At 44.4% G+C, this 25317-nt stretch overlaps 1 protein-coding gene across 35 annotated transcripts in view; it reads right to left on the bottom strand.

Annotated features, from left to right (window-relative positions):
* The window catches only part of TENM3 (teneurin transmembrane protein 3), a 2220601-nt gene that overhangs the window by 2125041 nt on the left and 70243 nt on the right, over positions 1-25317 (bottom strand). For all 35 annotated transcript variants that reach the window (XM_075127819.1, XM_075127816.1, XM_075127814.1 and 32 more), the window contains exon 2: positions 16982-17103. The gene's annotated coding sequence lies outside the window, so the exon portion shown is untranslated. The remainder of the gene's footprint in view (positions 1-16981; positions 17104-25317) is intronic.

Raw genomic sequence — 25317 nt, 5'->3', positions numbered from 1 at the left:
ATTTGATGTCCCAGTGATGTATTGCACTCTTTACAAAATATAAAAAACGCAGTTCACACATTGTTCCTAGTAAAATACTGGGGGTTTCTTTTGCCACTGTTGGTACCAGATGGTGAATCTCGGTTGGATTTACTAAACTAGAGTTTTAAATACATGCATTCTGGCACAGTATTCCCAAGGTATTCTTTTTATTTCATCTTTTCATTTTCTAATTTCCATCCCTTTCAGGTGGAAATCACTTCAGTAAAATGGATAATTGGTTGTGCTTTGCAATGTTGATGTGTTTGCCTCAGGTTATGGCAGTCTCTTAAATTAAGACAGAAAAAGAAGTACTCAGTCTTTTCTCCTTCTCTTTCAAACACCCTTTTATCAGGTTTTCATCTTATCCTCTTCAATGGTGTCCAAAGTCATCTTTTTTTCCTTTAAAAAGTCTTTTTCTGCTTTGTTTACTCTTTTTCTCCTGCTTTTATTGTCCTAGTTAGTTCCACTTTTGCTTTCTGTCTCTTATATTTAGTGCTTCACATTTAAACCAAATTTTGAATGCCAACTTTATTTAATGGTCAAGGAGAAAAATCTAAAAGATGCAAGCCTATTGCTCAGTGTAGTTCCCACCACAAGTTACCAGTCAACAAGAAAAGTTCCATACCCTCTACATCTACTCTACAATTACAGACTTCTCTGATTTTTCTTCTCACAAAGAGTCACTCAGTGCATAGAATGCTGGTATTTCTTAGAATGTTAGACAAATGAATACTTATAGACACAAATATATACTGTATTCCTGTAACCTGAAAAGAGCTCAGATGGATCAAATTTTACTCATTTACATATTCCTACTTATGTCACAGTTTTTGTTGCTATATTTGACATATACAAAGCAAAAATATTAACTTAAACTTAACTACAATATTAAAGATGCTTTTTTATGAATTATTTTTATTCATAGCATGTGTAAGACTAAGGTACATAGGCTCACCAGTGGGTTACACGTGCATTATTAAATGGATCTCCTTCAACTTCAGAAATGTGGGGTGAGATTCTGAGCAGCACCTCCTAGGTCTTGTGTTTACTGACATTGGCATATAGGGTACATGTAGCTACACACTGCAGTGAAAGTGCACACTGTGATGTGTACCTACACTTAACAGTAAAAGGCTCTGGCAGTGACTCCCCACTGACAGAGGCTTTTCCTACTGCCCTCTTGCCCCTCCCAGGGCCTTTCCCCACTGATGGAGATTTTCACTGTGGTGTAGAAGTATCCAGTGCTGGGGAGGCAGTGGGACACTAGTAGCATTGTACCTGTGAGATGCTCTGATTGAGCTTGAAGAGAACCATAGAGCATAAAGGATTTCTGGCATCTCTGCTCACTTAATCATAGCTTCACTGTCTAACCCTGCTACTCTGGCATATCTGTACTCCATACGTTGCCATAAGTGCAGATTTACTCTTAGAGTTCGTCAGATGGAAAGACTAAGGATCTGGATGAAGGACCCTGCTTTGCTTCTGCAACAACATGCCTGGGGATGAAGGAAGCCTGTTGCTGACTCCATCCAACAGATGAACCCGGTCTGTGTACCATTGCTGCATTGACCAAACTTGGGCAATCGGGATCATCCTTCCCCTGTCCTTATGCATCTTCTTCCCCACTCTCTGAATCAATAGAAAGGGGGTGGGGGAAGAGCATACAGAAGGCTCTTTCCCCAAGGCAACAAGAAAACATCTGAGATGGGCTGATCGTCTTTCCTTGCTCTTGAATTCTTTTTGTTGAACCTATTTGCAAACAGATCTGTACTCGATTGACCCCAGATGGAGAAAAGACTTTGAACATTTGATCCTTTAGGGACCATTTGTGCATCTGAGAACTGTTTCTGCTAAGCCAATCTGCCGACAACAGGCCGCACATTATTGTTCCCTTCTACATGCAGAGCTACCAGGTGAACATAAGCACAAAACAATAGCCATACTGAGAGAGGTCATGGTCCAACCAGCCCATTATCCTATCTTCTTACAGTGGGAGGTACCAGATACTTCAGAGGGAATGATCAACACATGGCAGTTATGGAGTGATCCACCACATCTTCCACTCCTGGCTTCTGGCAGTCAGAAGTTTAGGTTCACCTCAAGCATGGGATTACATTCCTGACCATCTTGGCTAATAGCCATTGATAAACCTATCTTCTATTAACTTATCCAGTTCTTTTTTTAACTCAGTTATACTTTTGGCCATCACAATATCCCATGGTAATAAGTTCCACAGATTGACTGTGCTTTGTGTGAAGAAGAATTGTCTTTTTATTAAACCTAATTCCTATCTTATTTTTGTATTGTGGGAAAGGGTAAATAACACTTCTCTATTCACTTTTTCTATGCCATTCATGATTTTATAGACCTCTATCATATCCTCCTTTTGTTGTTTCTTTTCTCATCTAAACAACCCTAATCTTTTTAATTTTTTTCTTGTACAGACACTTTTCCATATCCTTGATCATCTTTTGTTGCCCTTCTCTTTTAAATTCCTCTCTATTCTTTTTGAAATAGGGTGACCAGCACAGTAGTGTTCAAGATGTGGGTAATCCAGGGATTAATATTATGGCATTATGACATTTTCCGTCTTATTTTCTATCCCATTCATAATAGTTCCTAGCATGCTGTTAGCCTTTTTGACCTCAGCTACTCACTGAGTGGAAGTTTTCAGAGAATTAACCACAGTGACTCTAAGATCTCTTTCTGGGGTGGTACTAGCTAATTTAGAACCCATCACTGTTTGTGTATAGTTGGAATTATTTTTTCCAATGGGCATTACTTTGCACTTATCTACACTGAATTTCATCTGCTATTTTGTTGCTCAGTTACACAGCTTTTTTAGATCCTTTTGTAAGTCTTTGCAGTCAGCTCTGAACTTCACTATCTTGAATAATTTCATATTGTTTGCAAACTTTGCCACTTCACTGTTCATCCCTTTTCCAGATCATTAATTAATATGTTGAAGAGCACAAGTCCCTGTTCACTCCTGTCCACTGTGAAAACTATTTATCATTACCCTTTGTCTCCTATCTTTTAACCAGTTCCTTCTTACCCCATGACTGCTTAGTTTGCTTCAGAGCCTTTGATGAGGGACCTCCTCAAAGACTTTCTGAAAATCCAAGTACACTACATCAAGTGACTGCACTTATCCACATGTTCATTGACTCCCTCAATAGATTGGTGAAACAGGATTTCCCTTTACAAAAGCCATGTTGACTCTTCCCCAACATATCATGTTTGTGTCTGATAAATTTTGTTCTTTACTATAGTTTTTATCTATTTGCCTGGTATTGCAGTGAGGTTTATTAGCCTTTTAATTGACAGACTTGCCTCTGGAACTCTTTTTAACAATCAGTGTTGCATTAGCTACTTTCCAGTCATTTGATACAAAGGCTGATTTCAGTGATAGATTACGTATTACAGTTGGTTGTTCTGCAATTTCATATCTGTGTTCCTTCAGAACTCTTTGAGTAAATATCATGTGGTCCAGGTAACTTATTACTGTTTAGTTTATCAATTTGTTCCCAAACCTTTTTCTATTGACACCACAGTTTGGGAAAATGCTTCAAATTTGTCGCTCCAAAAGAATAACTCTGATGTGGGTATCTCCCCACTTCCTCTGCAGTGAAGACCAATGCAAATAATTCATTCAACTTATCTTCCTTGACTGCTTTGACTGCCTTGTCTTACTTCACTGTTCCTTTAATACCTTTGTCATCTAGTGGCCCCACTGTATGACAGGAGGCCTGCCAGCTTCTAATGTACTTTTTATTGTTACTGTTTTTACATTACTATAATGTTTTGCATATTTAGTAAGTTTCTTCTCATATTCTGTCTTGGCCTGCTTTATAATACTTGTATATTTTACTTGCCAGAGATGGTGCTCCTTCCCATTTTCCTCATGTTTTGATTTCCAATTTTTAAAGGATGCCTTTTTGTCTCTGAAGGCCTCCAATACTCTGCTATATACCCATGGTGGCATTCTTTTGTCCTTCTATTTTCCTTTGTGCTATACAATTAGTCTGAGCCTCTGTTATGGTGTTTTTAAGTGATCGTCATGCTTTCCCACATTTTACCCTCATGAATATTCTTTTTAATTTCTAACTAACTAGTGCCCTCATTCCTATGTAGTTCCCCATTTTAAAATTAGTTATTACTGTGGTGAGGTTTTTTGGTATTTTCCCCATACAAGGATGCTAGATTTAATTGCATTATGGTCACTATTACTGAGCAGTTCAGCTATAGTTACCCCTTGGATCACATTTCGTGGTTCACTTAGGACTAAATCAAGAATTGCATCTCCCCCCATGGGTTCCAGAGCTAGCTGCTCCAAGAAGCTGTCATTTATGGTGTCTAGAAATTTTATCTCTGCATCATGTCACGAGGAGACATTTACATAGTCAATATGAAGATAGTTGAAATCCCCCATTATTATTGGGTTTTCTGTGTTTTTGTAGCCTCTCTAACCTCCCGTAGCATTTCACTGTCACCATCCTGGTCAGAAGTACATTCCTACACCTATATTTCTATTCATAGATAAAACTGTTTGATTCATTTACGATTTTCACCTTAAAGAATAGTGTCACTCCCCAGCTGTTCTGTAATTCCTATATATGTTGTACCTTGATACTACTGTATCCCATTGATTATCTTCATTCCACCAAGTTTCCATGACACCTATTACATCAATCTCTCATTTAATGCCAGGAACTTCACTCATCTTAGTATTTAGATATCTAGTATTTGTACATAATCACTTGCACATTTTTTCAATATTGAGTTGCTTGCTTTCATGTGTTTTGTTTAAATGGAACTTTTTTTGTTTACATTCGACTGTTACTCACTAGCTCCTACCTGTTCTTTACCAACTTATTTCCTATCCTCAATACTAGGATACGGAGTTCCCCTTTTAATCAATTCATCCATAGTGGGAGTCCCTGCCCAAACCATGTGCTTCTCCATCCCTGTAGATTTTCTCCTAGCCCTTAATTTTGAAAAATCCCCTACAACCTTTTAAATTGTAAGTGTCAGCAGTCTGGTTCCATTATGTTTAAGGTGGAGCCCATCCCACCTATATAGCCTATTCCTTCCCAAAACATTCCCCAGTTCTTAATAAACTTAAGTCCCTCCTCCCTATGCCATTGTCTCTTCTATGCATTTAGACTTTGTGGTTCTGCCTGTCTTACTGGCTCTTTGCATGGAACTGGAAGCATTTCAGAGAGAGCTACCATGTCCTGGGCTCTAATCTCTTACCTAGCAGCCTAAATTAGACCTCCAGAACCTCCCTCCCCTCCTTTCTACCTCTCTTTCCCTATGTCACTGGTACCTCCATGAACCATGACTACCAGATCCTCCGCAACACTACCTATAAAGACTATCTAGGTATCTTGTGAGATCAATTACATTTACACCCAATAGGCAATTCACCATGCAGTTATCTCAGTCATCACAAACACAACTAGCTCTGTTTCTAATTATATAAACTCCCATTATTATGGCCTATATCTTCCTAATAACTGGAGTCCCCAACTCCAGGGAAATATTCTCAGTGAGAAATGGTATCATGACATCCTCTGGAAGGTGATCTCCAACTATGGGATAGCTTCCTTCTGCTCCACCTTGATCCTCTCCTGCCCAGAGATATTCATCTTCATTAACAATAGAGGGGCTGCCAGACAGGAGGTGAGCTTGCTCTGCTCTATGAAACTTTGTCTCCGTCTTTTCCTCCAGTTCAGCCCCTCTGGCCTAAAGAGCCCATACTCTGTCTCTGAGGGCCATGAGTTGCTTGCACTGTGCACACGTGCGCACTACCTGCCCATGAGGCAGTTAATCATACAAGTTGCACTCAGTGCAATAAACTGGGTAGCCCCAACCCTGACACTGGTCTTTTGCCTGCACTTTTTTTTATTCGTGTGGCTTCTTTATGTAGCCTATGTTTAGGGTATGTCTGTTATGTGTACTGCATATTTTCCTTCTGCCAGTTAATTTTATTGGGGACTTGGTGCCTTTCTATTTATTATAATCCCTTGACTTCCTTCCCCTGCTGCCAAACACTCCCTGAAGCCAAAATTCTCCTTATCTTGGAAACTCATTCAATCACTGAGCTCTTGCTCCTTGAGAAGTGGCTCTGCAAAAGGCCTCTAAATTTATACCTATGGCCCATCCCTTTCCATCCCCTCCCATCCCTTATTGATAATTGAATCCTGATCTCTACTGGCTATCCCTATGGTCAAGCAGAAGCACTAAGAAATGATTACTCAGTTGCCACAGTACTTAGCACCCCCAAGATAATGAAGAATGCACCAGTTCCACAGATTAATTATTTCAGCACATAACAGGAAAGAAAGGACACCTACTTTCTTGTTGACATAATATATAGTGGTGCTTTTTCTGTTGTCATGTGAACAATCTTGCCCTTTCTGTGAGGGGGAAAAGATCTGGGACCCAGACAAATGGCTCTTAATTCAAGTATGGCATTGGAGTGGAAATGCATAACAGTGCTGGTTGTGCAGACTTAGGGAAAACCAGATCTAGAGAAAGGCTTAGTGCTGTACCTCAGGGCTGTGAGGTGCAATGCAGAACCAGCTTAGGTTTCAGAGTTGGAACTGCAAAGGCCAAGTCTGAATGGGACCCATAGGATCTGGCACTGCTAACAATGAGTGTTTTTTCCCTCACCTTTTTCTTCAGAATCCACACAGCCAGAATCAATGGTGTGATCCTAGGCTCCTTAGCCGCTGATCAGACAGAACAGGTATAGCTTTATCAGGAGGAGCCGATGAAACAGGAACAAGAGCTCCAACCAATGAAGATCCCAATCCCTGGGGATCCTTTAGGCACCTTAACCTTGCTGTAAGAGGCAACTAGAACTGAAAAAGGCCTTAATCTTTTGATCTAATGATCTCCCAAAACCCGACAGTTTAGCAGAAAGGGCTTCTTTAAGCAAGAAAATCTGCAGTCTATTCTGCTTCTCCTGATGCACTCTGGGTCTGAAAATCTAGCATATAGAACATACAGACAAGGGGGCACTTAAAGCATCTAATGTGGCTGTCAAACATTGGGAAGACAGGTGGGCAACAAAGTAAGTCTCTTAAAAACTGGCTTCCTCTTATTTGGTTCCACCATCTCACGGAACCAACCCAAAAACTATACTATAAAACCACCTTAAATTACACTAACACTCAAAAACCAACTATAGCAAGCTATCCAAAGGCACAAAGTAGGAGGAAAACACCCAATGTGAGGGACTGGTACAGTCCACTGCCATCTGGTGCAATGGTTGGAAGTAACCGAGGCAATAGAGGGCACATTGCCCGTTATATAGCCTCACCCTCAGAACATTCATAGACAGGAGGAGGCATGCATGCACTCAACAGACACTGCCTGGAGAAGGATACACACTTAGATTATACCAGGTGGCACATTAGCCAGAAGTGAGACTATGCAGAATCACTTGTGGAAGAATCCACAGAAAATGAGAAGTGAATATCCTAGTACAGTTAATATGGAACAAGGTTGTTTATATGCCACATGAAAAATGGTTAGTGATGAAACATTCAATCTCAGTTAAAAGAACGGAAATATGATACTGCAGTACATAAACAAGAGTTGCAAAGTAAATAAAAAGAAAAGGTTAGATTTAAGTAAGCACATACAGCTACACAGTGCATATTCTCAAAATGACTCTACTTGTAACCATCTGGACCAATAACTTCAGATGATGGCAGTCTTGTACTGAAAAATATACACCCATTGCACAACAACACTCCTGAACTACTGACTACTGCCTAATGTACACAGCATGCCATATAGATGACAATGATGTGTTGCAAGGAAAGGGCCAGCTGACATTTGTGATATCAATTAACTTTCAACTATAAAATAATTACCATGTACAAAAAGTTAATCTCTACTTTCGTAATGATATAGTCATGGCTTCAAACTCAGGTGTGTGGCAAAGGTTGGAGGTATACATTATTACACATACACAAAAAAAAAGAGAGAAGGATAAAAGCCATCCAATCAAAAAAGACATCTCGATATGTCATAACTGGCAAATGCCCATGTACAAAATTTGGCACAGCTGAGCCAAATTCTTGAATGGGCCTTCAGGTACTATTGTAAGCCAATAAATTCCATGCTGTTCCTTGATTATGCTTTGTCATGGCACTGATACTTACTGGTGACATAGAAACAAATATTTCTGTACATGGGCATTTGATACAGAGAGAGCTAGGGTACACAGCTGCTATCGTTGTGTAAGCCAAGAGGACTGGGTACCCATTAATCCACACAAACTGTAACACATCAAAACCCTGACCTATTCATCACACTAATGGTCTCATGGATACATTTGAATCATCAGCAATGTTGGTATTTTAGCTATGTTGAGATCTTGTCCACTGTATGTCCATTACCATGTTGAATCTAGTTGTCCCATGTTATTTGTAACTTACACTAACACAATGTGACACTCTCCATTTAGTGGCTAGTATATGTAGAGTGATTTATGAATGTGCTTCAGCGTTTCAGCTATGAAATCTGGTTCGTTATCTCACACAGAAGATGCTCATACTTTTGGATTCAGAGATCCCAGGGTCAACCCCTACTGCTGCTGACCCATTCCAGAACATTGCATTATACTCCCATAAACTTAGAAGATATATTTCAAAGATAAAAAGCTAATTTCTGCTCAGTGGGCCACATTTTGAACTGAAAGAACGAGGAGTACTTGTGGCACTGTAGAGACTAACAAATTTATTTGAGCATAAGCTTTCATGGGCTAAAACCCACTTCATCAGATAATAGCTAATCTTACCTGATTGCTCTCATGATAGCTGGTGTGGCAAATTTTTTCATGTTCCCTGTGTGTATATATATCTTCCTACTGTATTTTCCACTGCATGCATCCGATGAAGTGGGCTGAGGCCCACGAAAGCTTATGCTCAAATAAATTTGTTAGTCTCTAAGGTGCCACAAGTACTCCTCGTTCTTTTTGCTGATACAGACTAACATGGCTACCACTCTGAAACCTGTCATTCTTAACTGAGGTTAAGGGAAATACACCCATTGGTTTAGGATCTGACCCATCATTTTTAGAACTATATTACAAGATACAGACAACATTCCCCTACAATACATTTCCTGTACTAAAAATTAGAAGGAACATTCCAGTGTCTCTAGAAGAAAGGCTGCTGATTTAATGGCATAGATGTATTAAATTACATTGTGAAAATTCAAAAATACCAATATGAGTTAAAATATATGTTACTAAATATAATTTGTTTGCAGCTAACGTAAAAAAGGGCCTATGATTGGTTGAATTCATTTTGAAACCACTAATATAAATATGAGAGGAAACCAGTCAATGCAGTTCAAGAAACACAAGTGTGCTGTGTTAACAGAGAAGGAAACTGCTTATGAAATGGGTTGCCGTATGGGTTGCCATATTCTGCACTAGCTTCAGTTTCTGGATTGAAGTTTTATATGGCTGAAAAACATACTGATTTTATATCCTTGAAACAGACTTTTTTCTGTTAGTCATGTGATTAATTTAATGAAAAAAACAAAGCTAAAGTTATTCTTTTTGATATATGATTAGATGAATCTGAAATAATATTAATGAAAGGCAATGGAGTTTAATAAAAAAATAACACTGGAGTATTTTGGAGAGAAAGAAAGACGATACATTACCATGAAGAGAGAGAAGCAAAATATTTGTTTTATCTTTCTTCGGGTATAGTTTATGGTGTTTTATACTTAATGAATATCAACAATAGCCATTAGCATTATAAATAGCTGCTTCTTGTGTGCAAGTTAAGACATGAGCATATTGCTAATAACAGCATCCAGTGTTCTATTTGTGGCACACTACAGTTTGTGCTAATATATAGCAAAATAAATCTTTTTCTTCATCTATTCATAGAGTTTACTTGGCATTTGAAATTATGTTTAATAATTGTTTATCAAACTCTCTTTTTCAATAATCAAGTTAAAACTACACAAAAGTGACTTTCATTTGTTCAGTTCAATCAGATAGTCTATACTGAATAAAAAACAGTTTTTGCCAATGAACCATAATTTCCAGTGAAATGGAACAAACATATTTCACCAAAACTCAAGTGTCCTACCATGCTGATCTCCTAGGCACAGCCAACAATCTTAGGTGCGGGCAGAAACCTCCAACTACAGCTTATTTATGAGAGGCATGGTAACTGATTGCCTCCCATGGACCCCCTCATCTCCCATACCTTAAGTCCATCTTGGGCCTCCAAATGCTGCCCTACCTGCTCCATGCTATAAGTTGATTTAACTGTCAGAACTAGATTTACACCTTGCTGTGGATCTGATCAGTTTGCCTTTCTTTACAGTATGGTAGGAATATTGTCTCCCTTTGGTAAGACTGGCCATCTGATCCACATAGGCACAGGTCAGAACTTATATGAGAAAGAAGACTTAATTATTAAGTTGTTAATGAAATGGTATATCTGAATAGCATTAAGGAAAACAGATATACAGAAAATCAGAACACACTGAATGATGTGGAAAAAACTGCTATATGTAGTGAACTGTAACTGCCTCTTAAAAAGAAAGAAACAGAGAAAGGAATTCCTTAACTCAAATCAAAGGAAGAAGGAAACAAATTAGCAAACACAACACCACCAACAACAAGGAGAACAAAAACTATGCCCAGTAAGTCAATCATACAGTGTGTGCATGTTTGATTATTTAAAACCCTGAAAATGAATTATAAATCTGCAAGGGTCCTGTGATGGGGTGGCTGCCCCTCACTGGCAGAAAGGGAGTTAAAAGCAGTCCTAATGAAGCTTCACCAGAGACAGCCAATCAGAGAAGGGCTGAAGGGAGCAGTCAATCAGGGCCAAGCAGGACCATATAAAAAGGGAGCTGCAGGGCAGAGGAGTTCATTTCTCTGCTGGGAGTTCAAGGAGGAAGGACTGTGTCTCTGGAGGGCTGAGAGAACTGCCAACACCCTGGACAGAGCAGGGCTGCTAACAGGAATTAGGGGAGTGAGGAGACAGCTCCTGGCTGGCTGCTGAGTTTTGCAGACTGAGGCCCTGAGGAAAGAGCAAAGAGGATGCTGGGGCCACAAGGAAGTGGCCAGACAATTTGCTGCAGTAGACACTAAGGGAAGTGGTTAAACAGTGGACTGCAGGTCCCCCGGAAGGAGGGGGGGCACAGTGTGTGGCATGGCCGAAGGCTTGTGTCACTGAAGAGGATTGCCACAGTTCTTGGAGAGATGTGGGTCCTAGAGCAGGAATGACAGTGGTGAGGCACCATCCAAAGAGGGTGCACTGACATGCAGAGCTAATTCCCAAGACAGCAGCAGGAGGCACCACAATGGTGCATGCACCCCACTGCAGGTCCATTGAACCACCAAGTGGATAAGAGATTTCATGCAAGATACACAAAGCAACACTATCAGTTAGCAGAAGAAAACAAAAAGCAAGTGTACATAGTTGGCAGTTTTTCAAAGAGACATTATTAAGGGCACAAGAACAAACTATCCCATTGCATAGGAAAGAATAGAAGTATGGCAAGAGACCACCCTGTCTTACCCAGGAGATCGTCAATGATCTGAAACTCAAGGTCAAATTACAAAAGATGAATATAAATGAACAACACAAGTATGCAAGGAAAAAAAATTAGAAAGGCCAAGACACAAAATGAGATTAAACTAGCTAGAGGGTAACAAGAAAACATTCTATAAATACATTAGATAACCTCTCGAGGTCCCTTCCTGTCCTGCAATTCTATGATGCTATAGTATCTAAGCCTTCATAATATTAGTATGAAGGAGATAGTATGAAGGCTAAATGAACAGAGATTTTTCAACAATAAACTCTCCCTGTTCGCTTAGTTTTTCCCCATTTGAATACCAGTTTTGTTGGCAGTTTAGAAGATTTCTATGGGAGGACAGGCCGTCATGTAAATAGAAAAACACTTCAGCGATCAGAAAAATTAATGCTATGTATCTATGCTTCTATTAACCAAGTTTACTGACTCACAGATTCATAGATCCTAAGGTCAGAAGGGACCATTATGATCATCTAGTCTGACCTCCTGCACAACGCAGGCCACAGAATGCAGACTCCTTGCATTAGGTTTCACATTATAGTAAGGTATATAAACACCTAACAATTAATTATAAAACAACACGAGAGAGAAACTACTGCAACAGTAGTTGATAGTTTTCTGAACTAATTTAATGCTGATCTCTGTTTAAGAAATTGATTATTACAAGCTCCCGATTTCCCCGTCTATAATATCATAATATCATATATTTTCTAGCAATAATGTGTTAGGGCAGGTCTGGTCTAAGTGATACAGAAATAATATAAGTTTAAAATCTCCTACAACTTCCCTAATCCTGCTGACTCCAAAAAATCCTCCTAACATCTCTCCAAAAGCATTAAGGGCCTAACGAATCATGTCTACACCCTCTTTATTATAGTAACACTCATCTGTCAGAAGACACAAACAATACCATGTGCCTAAGCTGACCAATCACACAGTGGTAACAACCACCAGCAAATACACTACCAAAACTCTTACCATAGTGAAATTTAATGAATATTCACTGAATACTTTCAAATGAAACAGTCACAAAAATAGGGAGTTTGCTTAAAAAAAGGCAATGAAACATTCTATAAACAGTTTTCTTCACCTAGTTTTATCTACAGTATTCAGTTAATTCTCTTAAAGTTGTTGATTCTTTGAGCAACATTTTTTTCTAAATTAAATTCTAGAATGCTTCCTCATATAACTGAGTTTTGTCAATAAAAAAGTAATCGCTTTAAAAAATGGTCATATAGCAGTACAAGAACAAATTATTTAAATGGCACTATCTGCTATTTATCCTATTCAATATTGCCTCCCCCCCACCCTTCACCGCATGCTAATAAGTGATTGCTGTTGAAGAGGTTTACATTTAACATCTGTCACTTGCATCCAGAAGTAGCACCTACAGGGAACTGTCAAATAGATTGTTATTCTCCTCTGTAACATTAGCAAATCTGTCTCACATAATTTACATACAGATAGTTATACTTAGGCATTCATAATTTCATTATGCTGACTGCTTCACTATTCCGATGTACAATGTCTCTTTAATGAGCCTCAAAAATACAATATTCCTTGATTTATGACTGCCTAACTGAAAAATTATACAAATTGACAAAAATTCATAATATATTCTCATTTTTCCTCTACCTTACACTTAAATTTAACAATGACTCATGAGTTGATCTCCTGATTTGGTTTTATTTTGACAAAAGATATGATCAAATTTGACTTGCCATATTTTAGTGCCACTACTGTCTTAATAAGTATCCTTTCAGATTTCTAAGAAAATAGCACTAAAACTAAAATCTGACGAATTAGAATTGATCACTTGTTGTCAAAGAAACAAATGTATTGGACAGCCTCTTTCAATATTACTTTTCTACAACTGCTGTAGGTTTCCTAAGTTATAACGTGCAATATAGCTGTAGTAATCATTCACAAATGACTCATAAAATAGCCAATTTCCATGTTCAAGTGAATCAAACTGTACTTTGCTGCATGAATCTCAGTTACATTGTGCACAAAACAGTTTTCCACTAAAGAACCACTTTGCCCCAAAGTAGATTAAAAACTAGTTTATTAAAATGTTATAATATATCTGAACCTACAAGGGAAAGTTCAGAATTAATAAGGATACCACTTCCACCGCTCAGCCTGCTGTGCATAGATATTTCAGGGTTTTATCAGGAAGTATACTGGGCCCCAACTACTGCAACCCCTCTGTGGTTAGTAGGGTTCTATGGATATAAGTGGGGTCTTCAGTTTCTGAGTATCCAACCTGAAATGGGCTTCAAGTGCACAGAACCATTCACTGTCTGAAAAACAGGCTCCTTTAAATTATCTAAAAAGAGAGAGAGAGGAAAAAAAAAACCCACTTATGTTGTCCTATGATTATAGAGAATTTTTTAAAAAAATAATTAAATAATTTCTATTAAGGTAACAGATGGCAAACTGCATTCCCAGACCATTTTAAAAGTCACCTTTAAGCAAAAAAATCCTGAAAAAAATTACTTGCAATAATACTGCATATTCATAGAATCATAGAATATCAGGGTTGGAAGTGACCTCAGGAGGTCATCTAGTCCAACCCCCTGCTCAAAGCAGGACCAATCCCCAATTAAATCATCCCAGCCAGGGCTTTGTCAAGCCTGACCTTAAAAATATCTAAGGAAGGAGATTCCACCACCTCCCTAGGTAACGCATTCCAGTGTTTCACCACCCTCCTAATGAAAAAGTTTTTCCTAATATCCAACTTAAAGCTCCCCCACTGCAACTTGAGACCATTACTCCTTGTTCTGTCATCAGCTACCATTGAGGACAGTCTAGATCCATCCTCTTTGGAACCCCCTTTCAGGTAGTTGAAAGCAGCTATCAAATCCCCTTTCAGCTATCAAAGCAGCTATCAAATCCCATTCTTCTCTTCTGCAGACTAAACAATCCCAGTTCCCTCAGCCTCTCCTCATAAGTCATGTGTTCCAGTCCCCTAATAATTTTTGTTGCCCTCTGCTGGACTCTCTCCAATTTTTCCACATCCTTTTTGTAGTGTGGGGCCCAAAACTGGACACAGTACTCCAGATGAGGCCTCACCAATGTCGAATAGAGGGGAACGATCAAGTCCCTCAATCTGCTGGCAATGCCCCTACATATACATCCCAAAATGCCATTGGCCTTCTTGGCAACAAGGGCACACTGTTGACTCATATCCAGCTTTTCATCCACTGTAACCCCTAGGTCCTTTTTTGCAGAACTGCTGCCGAGCCATTCGGTCCCTAGTCTGTAGTGGTCCATGGGATTCTTCCGTACTAAGTGCAGGACTCCACACTTGTCCTTGTTGAACCTCATCAGATTTCTTTTGGCCCAATCCTCCAATTTGTCTAGGGCCCTCTGTATCCTATCCCTACCCTCCAGTGTATCTACCTCTCCTCCCAGTTTAGTGTCATCTGCAAACTTGCTGAGGGTGCAATCCACACCATCCTCCAGATCATTTATAAAGATATTGAACAAAACCGGACCCAGGACCGACCCCTGGGGCACTCCACTTGATACCGGCTGCCAGCTAGACATGGAGCCATTGATCACTACCAATTGAGCCTGACGATCTAGCCAGCTTTCTAACCACCTTATAGTCCATTCATCCAGCCCATACTTCTTTAACTTGCTGGCAAGAATACTGTGGGAGACAGTGTCAAAAGCTTTGCTAAAGTCAAGGAACAACACGTCCACTGCTTTCCCCTCATCCACAGAGACAGTTATCTTGTCATAGAAGGCAATTAGATTACTCAGGCATGACTTGCCCTTGGTGAATCCATGTTGACTGTTCCTAATCACTTCAAAACATTTGAAGATTTTCATAAGATGCAAAATATTTTTAGATGACAAAGAGAATTAAGTGTCAAAAATATAGTGACCTATTTGACCTTGAGGGAAAATAAATGGTCAATACATACAAAACCATCTGAATTTTCATGTATTTTGGGTCCTGATAACGGTGTCATTTCACATGCAGGATTCCAGTTAGCTTCAATAGAATTTGTGCATCTCAAAGACCACTAAAATCAAGCTGTTAGGGACACAGAAATGTAAGCCTCTAAGGCTCCAAAATGTTTATTATGCATGAGAATGTATAGATGCTAAAATAAGATGGCCACAGGATTCCTCAAATCAGCCCCAAGATTCCAATATACCAATAAGGCTACATAGTTCAAATTTGAAACTATATCCTGCATCTGTAGTGCCCAAACTTCTGATCAATGTCAGCTGAATTTTTGGCTGGGCAGGGAATAGAGAATCAGGTAAAATGCGCATCCCTTAAGGTCTCTGTACTTGCAATATTTCATGAAATCATATTCAGTTCACAATATTTCCATTTTTTTCATCAACAAAGTGGAAATGGATCTATGGCAATGACTTTTTGTACATGGTGATTAAAACAGCAAACACCAAAAAACCAACAACCCTGCCCATTCACACACATATAAACTCCCCAAACCACAAAATCTCTGAACTCAAACTAATGAAATACAGATAATTTGTACTGTCAGACTAACATCACAGAATGTCCATCAAATTCACACCTGTAAGCATAATGATTTTTCCAACTTTGCTTGAATCACATTGGTGACATTCAGTTTTAAAATACATTTTTAAAAAACCTTAGCCACTTGTAATTCTAGAGCTCACAGAAATTTAGTTTAGTTTATCAAACAGGAAGGTCTCCACATGTCATGTAAACTTGTCAAAATTGCCCTTTGTCACTCCCTCCCATAATTAAAAGGCATATGACTGAGACTAATCAAGTTTGATAGGTATTCACCACGTCAGTTAGTGGTGATTTCCTGCCGTGGTGCAAAAAAAACAAAAAAACAAAACAAAACAAAACCAAAGACTCAGAGTGGAAGCACAAGAGTCCATGACTGAGAATTCATTATTCCTACAAGTACAGTGACAAAGATATAGACAGAATAGTAATACATTTGAGGAAGTAGACTTTTGGAAGCTTGTCTCCCTCCATTACCCCTAGTGGCTGCACCTTTTTTTATTCCACCCATTCCCTCATGGCTTTTCTTTGATGTGCCACCATCCAGAGACAGTGGCTAATTTATGCCGCCTATAGAAGAAATCTAAAGAGCTCAGCATTTCCTATAGAAAAATAAAGAGAGTTTCAGCCCTTATTCCTCTTCCTCAATCTGGAGTGCAGTAAATTCCCTAGGGGAATATCCAGTCATAAAATGTTTTTGCCCTCTCGATGCTCTTTTAACTTTATGTGTGTTTATGTTTGCATGTGCAGGAGAGAGACTGCCTAGAAGAACATTAACATTCTTAAAATTATTCACAAAACCCCTTATAAATGATATTTCATTCTGTTAAACCTACTTACAAATACATTGATCCTCAGAGTTGATTGAATGCTTCAGTAAGTATACTCTGCACATGGGAAGAAAATCCAGAGGGTATTCTGTCCTTTCCTTTCTTTAGCTTTCAGTTTTTCTGGATATGTGTCTATAAAATAACAAATAGAGAATAAATAAAAATAAATACAGCAAATATGCTCTTAAACCAAACCACTGAAAATAAAAATGAGAAAACAGAATTTTGCAATAATTTCTTGCGAAGTCTACAACTTATTTCCTCAAGGCAGAATTATCATACTGCAGAAGATATAAGTCTAAATGCTGCCCTCATTTAAACCTGTGCAATCAAATTTACTTAGCATTCCTGTATCTCATGACTGGTATGTAGTATCAAACAGCTGTTACCGTGACACCTACATAGCCAACTGGTGATCTGACAGAAGAAATATGACGATCACAAGGGGGATTGGTAGATTCTTCCTAAACAGCATGGACAGGATGTCATAAACTATGTGTAGGGAGCCAGGGTGGCTCCCCTCCAAACCAGAGGGTAAAGAGCCACCCTCTCAGCCTGAGTGGGTGGGGCCAGACCAAGCTTATGCCAATCCCCGGAAGGGGAGGAAGTACAGGAAGTACAAAGGGCAGGGCCCTTTGCCCAGTGAGGAGAGCACCAGGGAGGGAGACAGACACCGGTTGCTGGCTGCTCCCTCGCGATCCTGCTGCTGACCCAGGGGAGGCCCTGGGCAAGGAGGAACCTGACCGGGAGGAAGGCCTGTGGCGACCAGCACTGCCAGCCGCTGAGTACCCGGAGGACCCGGAGGGGCCTGGCTGTAGCCCGGGCCAGCGTGAGTCCGACACAGAGCGGGAGCTGGAGCTGCCAGCAGCGGAATACCCAGACGAGCTGGAGGGACCAGAGAGACCCGCTTGAGAGACCGGGTAGGAAGTAGCCCAGGGGCAGAACTGCACCGTGGGGTGGGTGTGTTTGGTCAGCGGGTGCGGATGGCCCCGCTGACCCAGCAGCAGGACCTTCGCCTCCCGCCACTGACCGGACCCTGGGCTGAAATGCAGCGGAGTTGGGTGGGCCTGAGTTCCCCTACCCCGGCCAGCCTGCCTTGGATAGCAGAACTGTGCGCTACAGACTCGTGCCAGCGCTCCCCTGCCTGAGGGGCGCGCCGCAGACTTCGGCCGGCACACTTTCCCCACTAATTCCCCAGCACCCGAAAGGTGTGACTGAGGCCTGCCAGTGGGACCATAGCTCTCCATCGCCCCCTAGGGGCTCGGAGGATCGACTGAAACGTGTCACAAGTGGTGGAGAATGCGGGCAGGCGATCCCTATCCCTGCAGAAAGGGGTTAGTGTGAGGTGGCCTCTGAAGCTCCCCTACCAGAAAGATGGAGATGGAAAGGCTTATCAAGTTCCTGGCTGAGAGCCAGCAACAGCAGCAGCACCAACTCGTACAGCAGCTGGGCACCCACCAGCAGCAGTTGTTCCTGGTGTTGTTCCAGTTGAAACAACAAACCCAATGCTTCCAGCAGCTTGCAACCCTGTGGCCGGGCCATGGTGGTGCTCAACCGGAGCGGGCAGCCACCCCGACTCCTCCCGCCCCACCGATCCATCTGGCCAAGATGGGGCCTGAGGATGACCCAGAGACCTATCTAGTGACCTTCGAGCGGGTTGCCTCAGTGGCTGGTTGGGCGCCTGACTAATGGGCGACATTCCTCGCCCCATATCTGACGGGGCTGGCCCAGAAGGCTTACCATGGGCTTCTAGATGATGAGGCCCGCATTTATGCTCAAGTGAAAACAGCTATCTTGGATGCCTTCGACATTACCCTGGAAACTTTTCGGCGACGGTTTCGGGAAAAAGTCTACCCACTGGGCGCCAGACCCCAGGCCGTGGCCCAGGAACTGAAGGACGCAGGTACCCGATGGCTCCAGCCTGAGCGTCGAACCGCAGCTGAGGTGAGTGAACAGGTCATCCGCGAACAATTTGTGCACATCCTCCCACCCCAAGGGAGGGCTTGGGTGTTGCGGCACCGGCCACAAAATCTGAGCACGGCCGTCGCGCTTATGGAGGACTTTCTCGAGGCAGAGGCCCCGATAGGACCTGCCGCCCGCCCCCCAAACCCTGGACCCAATGCACAGAAACTTGAACGGAGGGGGCCCACCTCCCAAACCAACGCACCCCACCGTACCCGATGACCAGATGGCGGCAGGACCGAGTTTTCCCGACGCCCCGAGTCCACACCACTCTCCGGCCCTGGACGCTTAACCCGACCACCGGGCCCCAGCCCACTCTGCGGCCCCACTGGTGTCCCCACGCGGCCCTCACGCCCAGAGGTAGGACCTTGTTTCTGATGTGGCGACTATGGTCATCTGCAATGGGGCTGTCCTGCAATGGACTGCAACTTTGGCCTGGTGTGCGCCGGGGAGCGACGGGCCCATCTGCCCTCCATGGCCAAACTGATAGCTCCCATGGAAGTCGCTGGGGTCCCTGTGGTGGGTCTAGTTGATTCGGGCTGTGGGCAGACCCTTGTCCGCCAGGTGTCTTCTTGGACACCAAGCGGACCATTGGGGAAGTACGGATTCAGCGCATCCATGGAGACGTAAAATCGTACCCCACGGTTTGGGTCCCCATCACAGTGCACGGAGCAACTCAGTTAATGAATGTGGCGGTGGCGTCATCCCTCGGCCATCCAGTGATCCTGGGCCATGACTGGCCAGACTTCGTCGAGGTGCTCCAATCCCTACCCACCAAAGAGGCGTTCGAGGGAGCCCCGCCTGAGAAGAAGACAGGACCTGACTCGAGCTCCGACTCTGGAGCTGAGCCAGGTCCCACCCCTGGGCAGGATGGCCTGGAAATGGCTGGTCCCCCTCCTGACCTGGTGAACTTTAGCAGGGATCAAAGGGAGGACCCTATGCTCCGGTTCACCTATGAGCAGCTGGCCCGGGTGGACGGTGAGGTCGTGGAGGCGCGGCGCACCACCCAATGGCCCAGGTTTGAACTCAACCATGAGCGGCTTTACCGCCTTGACCGAGACCCCCAGACCCAAGAGGTCTGGACCCAAATCGTGGTCCCCTGCATTCATCGTCGGGCTGTCCTGAAGCTTGCACATGACATCCCGGCTGCCGGCCATTTAGGGCAGGAAAAAACTGTGGCCAGGGTCCTGGCCAGGTTCTTCTGGCCCAGCGTCCACCGTGAGGTGAAGGATTACTGTGCGTCGTGCCCGGACTGCCAACATGCAGCCCCGGCAGGGGTACGGAAGGCCCTACTGGTCCCATTACCAGTCGTAGGTGTACCATTTGAGCGGGTAGCAATGGACCTGGTCGGGCCTTTTCCAAAAAGTAAGGCGGGCCATCAATACATCCTCGTCCTGATGGACTACGCCACCCGCTTCCCCGAGGCCATCCCCTTAAGAAGTATCACTGCCCGCACTATCACTGCGGAGCTCATGAAGATCTTCACAAGGGTGGGCATCCCACGGGAGATATTCACTGATCAAGGGACCAACTTCACGTCTAAGCTGTTCCGTCAGGTATGTGCCCTATTGGGGATTAAGAAATTGCAGACCTCGGTCTACCATCCCCAGACTGACGGATTGGTCAAACGGTTTAACCGGACCCTGAAGGGAATGTTGCGGCGTTTCCCCACCCAGGACCTCCGCCAGTGGGACCAGCAGCTCCCTCCTTTACTACTGCAATTCGAGAAGTCCCACAGGCATCCACAAAGTTCTCCCCATTCGAGCTCCTCTATGGGCGGCGACCCCGCGGGGTGTTGGACCTCTTGAGGGAGACTTGGGAACACAACCCGTCCGCAACACAGGGTCTCTTGCAATACGTCTTACAACTGCAGGGGCGGCTGGCGCGGGCGGGCGAGCTCGCAAGGGAGAACTTAAACACAGCCCAAAGAGCCCAGGAGTAGCACTACAATCAGGGCGCCCAGGCTCAATCATTTGGGCCAGGGGACCGAGTACTCCTCCTGCTCCCCTCGGAGGAATCAAAGCTTTTTGCCTGCTGGCAGGGTCCATATGAGGTCCTCCGCCAGGTAGGGCCGGTCACCTACGAAATTCGGCAACCTGGTCGCCGTAAGGAAAAACAGATTTATCATGTAAACCTCTTAAAACCCTGGCAGGACCGGGAAGGGCTCCTAGTTGCCCCATATTCCCCCGAACCGGAATTGGGGCCCCAACCACCCGAGGAGTCAGATAATGGTGAGCCCCAGCTAGCAGAGACACTCACAGTCGAGCAGCAAGAACAGGCACTCTTCTTAGTAAGGGCATTCCCCAAGACGTTCACCACGAAACCCGGGCGGACTACGCTCACCTACCATGTGATCCAGATGGAACCCAGGGTGGTGGTCCGAGAGACAACCCGGCCATTGCCTAGGCGAATGCGGGAGGCCGTAGAGGAGGAAGTCCACGAGATGTTGGATCTGGGTGTTATTGAGAGCTCCCAGAGCGAGTGGCGGAGCCCCGTCGTCCTCATACCACAGCCAGATGGGAGCCAGTGGTTTTGCATTGACTTCCGGAGGGTAAATGCCATCTCAAAATTTGACGCCTATCCGATGCCCCGCGTCGATGAGCTCTTCGACCGGCTCGGGGAGGCCTGTTATATCACCACTTTAGATCTCACCAAAGGGTACTGGCAGATCCCCTAGGATCCCAGGTCCAAGGAGAAGACCGCATTTGCCACCCCTTCAGTGTTATACCATTTCACCTGGATGCCTTTCGGCCTACATGGGGCCCCAGCAACCTTCCATTGTTTGATGGACCGGGTGTTGCAACCACACACGAAGTACACTGCGGCCTACCTGGACAATGTGGTCATCTATGGCAATAACTGGGAGGAACATCTTAACCAAGTAGCGGCAGTCCTACGGGACCTCCGCGCAGCAGTCCTCTGGGACCTCCGCGCAGCCAGGCTTACGGCCAATCCAAAAAAATGCCGAATCGGGCGGGAGGAAACCACTTACCTGGGGTACACCTTGGGCTGGGGACAGGTCCGCCCCCTCATCGGGAAAGTCCAAGCACTCCAGGAATGTCCGGTGCCGACCACGAAGAGGCAAGTGCGTCAATTCTTGGGCTTAGCTGGTTATTACCAGCAGTTTGTACCCCACTTCGCAAGCATTATGGCCCCGCTAATGGAGCTCTTGACCAAGGACAGTCCCCCGCCGGGTGCATTGGTCCAACGAGTGCGAGACAGCCTTTCGAACTATCAAAGAATGGCTGTGTAGCGATCCAGTACTCTTCAGCCCTGACTTTCATCATGACTTTATTGTTCAGACTGATGCCTCAGGCGTAGGGCTTGGGGCGGTCCTCTCACAGGAGGTGGACGGGGAGGAACACCCAATTGTTTACCTCAGTCGGAAGCTGTTCCCCAGAGAACGGAACTACTCAGTCATGGAGAAAGAGGCCCTAGCAGTTAAGTGGGCAGTCGATGCTCTCCGCTACTACATCCTCGGGGCCCCCTTTATACTGGTTACGGACCACGCAGCCCTGAAGTGGCGTAATAAGATGAAGGACAATAATGCCAGGCTGATGCGATGGTATCTTACTCTGCAGCCCTATGCCTTCACGATTCACCATCGGGTGGAACGAGACAACGCCAATGCAGATTTCCTATCCCGCCTCGGAGAGGGTGAGGATGCCAGCTCCGAAGATCGGGAGCTGGATTTGAGGAGTGGGGTATGTAGGGAGCCAGGGTGGCTCCCCTCAGAACCAGAGGGTAAAGAGCCACTCTCTCAGCCTGAGTGGGCGGGGCCATACCAAGCTTACGCCAATCCCCGGAAGGGGAGGGGTGGGACAGGAAGTACAAAGGGCAGGGCCCTTTGCCCAGTGAAGAGAGCACCAGGGCGGGAGACAGACACCGGCTGCTGGCTGCTCCCTCGCAATCCTGCTGCTGACCCAGGGGAGGCCCTGGGCAAGGAGGAACCTGACCGGGAGGAAGGCCTGTGGTGACCAGGACTGCCAGCCGCTGAGTACCCAGAGGGGCCCGGCTGTAGCCCGGGCCAGCGTGAGTCTGAACCAGAGGGGGAGCTGGAGCTGCCAGCAGCGGAATACCCGGACGAGCTGGAGGGACCGGAGAGACCCGCTTGAGAGACCGGGTAGGAAGTAGCCCAGGGGCAGAACTGCACTGTGGGGTGGGTGTGTTTGGTCAGCAGGCGCGGATGGCCCCGCTGACCCAATGGCAGGACCTTCGCCTTCCGCCACTGACCGGGCCCTGGGCTGGAATGAAGCGGAGTTATCATAGAATCATAGAATCTCAGGGTTGGAAGGGACCCCAGAAGGTCATCTAGTCCAACCCCCTGCTTGAAGCAGGACCAATTCCCAGTTAAATCATCCCAGCCAGGGCTTTGTCAAGCCTGACCTTAAAAACCTCTAAGGAAGGAGATTCTACCACCTCCCTAGGTAACGCATTCCAGTGTTTCACCACCCTCTTAGTGAAAAAGTTTTTCCTAATATCCAATCTAAACCGCCCCCACTGCAACTTGAGACCATTACTCCTCGTTCTGTCATCTGCTACCAGTGAGAACAGTCTAGAGCCATCCTCTTTGGAACCCCCTTTCAGGTAGTTGAAAGCAGCTATCAAATCCCCCCTCATTCTTCTCTTCTGCAGGCTAAACAATCCCAGCTCCCTCAGCCTCTCCTCATAAGTCATGTGTTCTAGACCCCTAATAATTTTTGTTGCCCTTCGCTGGACTCTCTCCAATTTATCCACATCCTTCTTGAAGTGTGGGGCCCAAAACTGGACACAGTACTCCAGATGAGGCCTCACCAATGTCGAATTGAGGGGAACGATCACGTCCCTCGATCTGCTGGAAATGGCCCTACTTATACATCCCAAAATGCCATTGACCTTCTTGGCAACAAGGGCACACTGCTGACTCATATCCAGCTTCTCGTCCACTGTCACCCCTAGTCCTTTTCCGCAGAACTGCTGCCTAGCCATTCGGTCCCTAGTCTGTAGCGGTGCATTGGATTCTTCCATCCTAAGTGCAGGACCCTGCACTTATCCTTATTGAACCTCATCAGATTTCTTTTGGCCCAATCCTTTTGTCTAGGTCCTTCTGTATCCTATCCCTCCCCTCCAGCGTATCTACCACTCCTCCCAGTTTAGTATCATCCGCAAATTTGCTGAGAGTGCAATCCACACCATCCTCCAGATCATTTATGAAGATATTGAACAAAACCGGCCCCAGGACCGACCCTTGGGGCACTCCACTTGATACCGGCTGCCAACTAGACATGGAGCCATTGATCACTACCCGTTGAGCCCGACAATCTAGACAGCTTTCTACCCACCTTATAGTGCATTCATCCAGCCAATACTTCCTTAACTTGCTGACAAGAATACTGTGGGAGACCGTGTCAAAAGCTTTGCTAAAGTCAAGAAACAATACATCCACTGCTTTCCCTTCATCCACAGAACCAGTAATCTCATCATAAAAGGCGATTACATTAGTCTGGCATGACCTTCCCTTGGTGAATCCATGCTGGCTGTTCCTGATCACTTTCCTCTCATGCAAGTGCTTCAGGATTGATTCTTTGAGGACCTGCTCCATGATTTTTGAGTTGGGTGGGCCTGAGTTCCCCTACCGCGGCCAGCCTGCCTTGGGTAGCAGAACTGTGCGCTACAAACCCGTGTCGGTGCTCCCCTGCCTGAGGGGCGCGCTACAGACTCGTGCCGGTGCTCCCCTGCCTGAGGGGCGCGCTACAGACTCGTGCCGGCGCCCCCCTGCCTGAGGGGTATGCTGCAGACTCGTGCCGGCGCTCCCCTGCCTGAGGGGCACGTCGCAGACTCCGGCCAGCACACCTTCCCCACTAATTCCCCAGCGCCTGAAAGGTGTGACTAAGGCCTGCCAGTGGGACCATAGCTCTCCATCGCCCCCTACAGGCTCGGAGGGCCGACTGAAACGTGTCACACTATGGATAACAATTTTAGTACATATTATATAGAGTATGTAAACCAAACAGTAGACTTCTTTTTAACAATAAAGATAATTCCACTGAAAGACTAAGAATAAAATTGTGTTAAAAGCAGGAGAAGAAGCTGCCATCCTTTCTGCTGTTTCCTGTTAGAATCAATACACGACAGACAGAATTCCACACAAAAGGACAAAAAGATACATGATTGAGCATATTATAGTGGTAATTTGATTGAGAGCTTAGCCTTGCTCTTATATGTACTGGCACTAATCACCATTGTATATCGATCCTGCAAAGTATGCAGTGTTTTGTCCATACATGAATAGTTGCTGACTTTACAAGCTATTTGGAGGCTCATGTCTCATCACACTATCAAGCACTGAGCGGATATAAAACTAGAATTGTGGGTTAATATAAAATCTGGTCTTTAAGCTAACTG

The sequence above is a fragment of the Caretta caretta genome, chromosome 4, assembly GCF_965140235.1.
Source record: "Caretta caretta isolate rCarCar2 chromosome 4, rCarCar1.hap1, whole genome shotgun sequence".
Lineage (NCBI taxonomy): Eukaryota > Metazoa > Chordata > Testudines > Cheloniidae > Caretta > Caretta caretta.
This window is presented reverse-complemented; position numbering and strand designations above follow the sequence as displayed.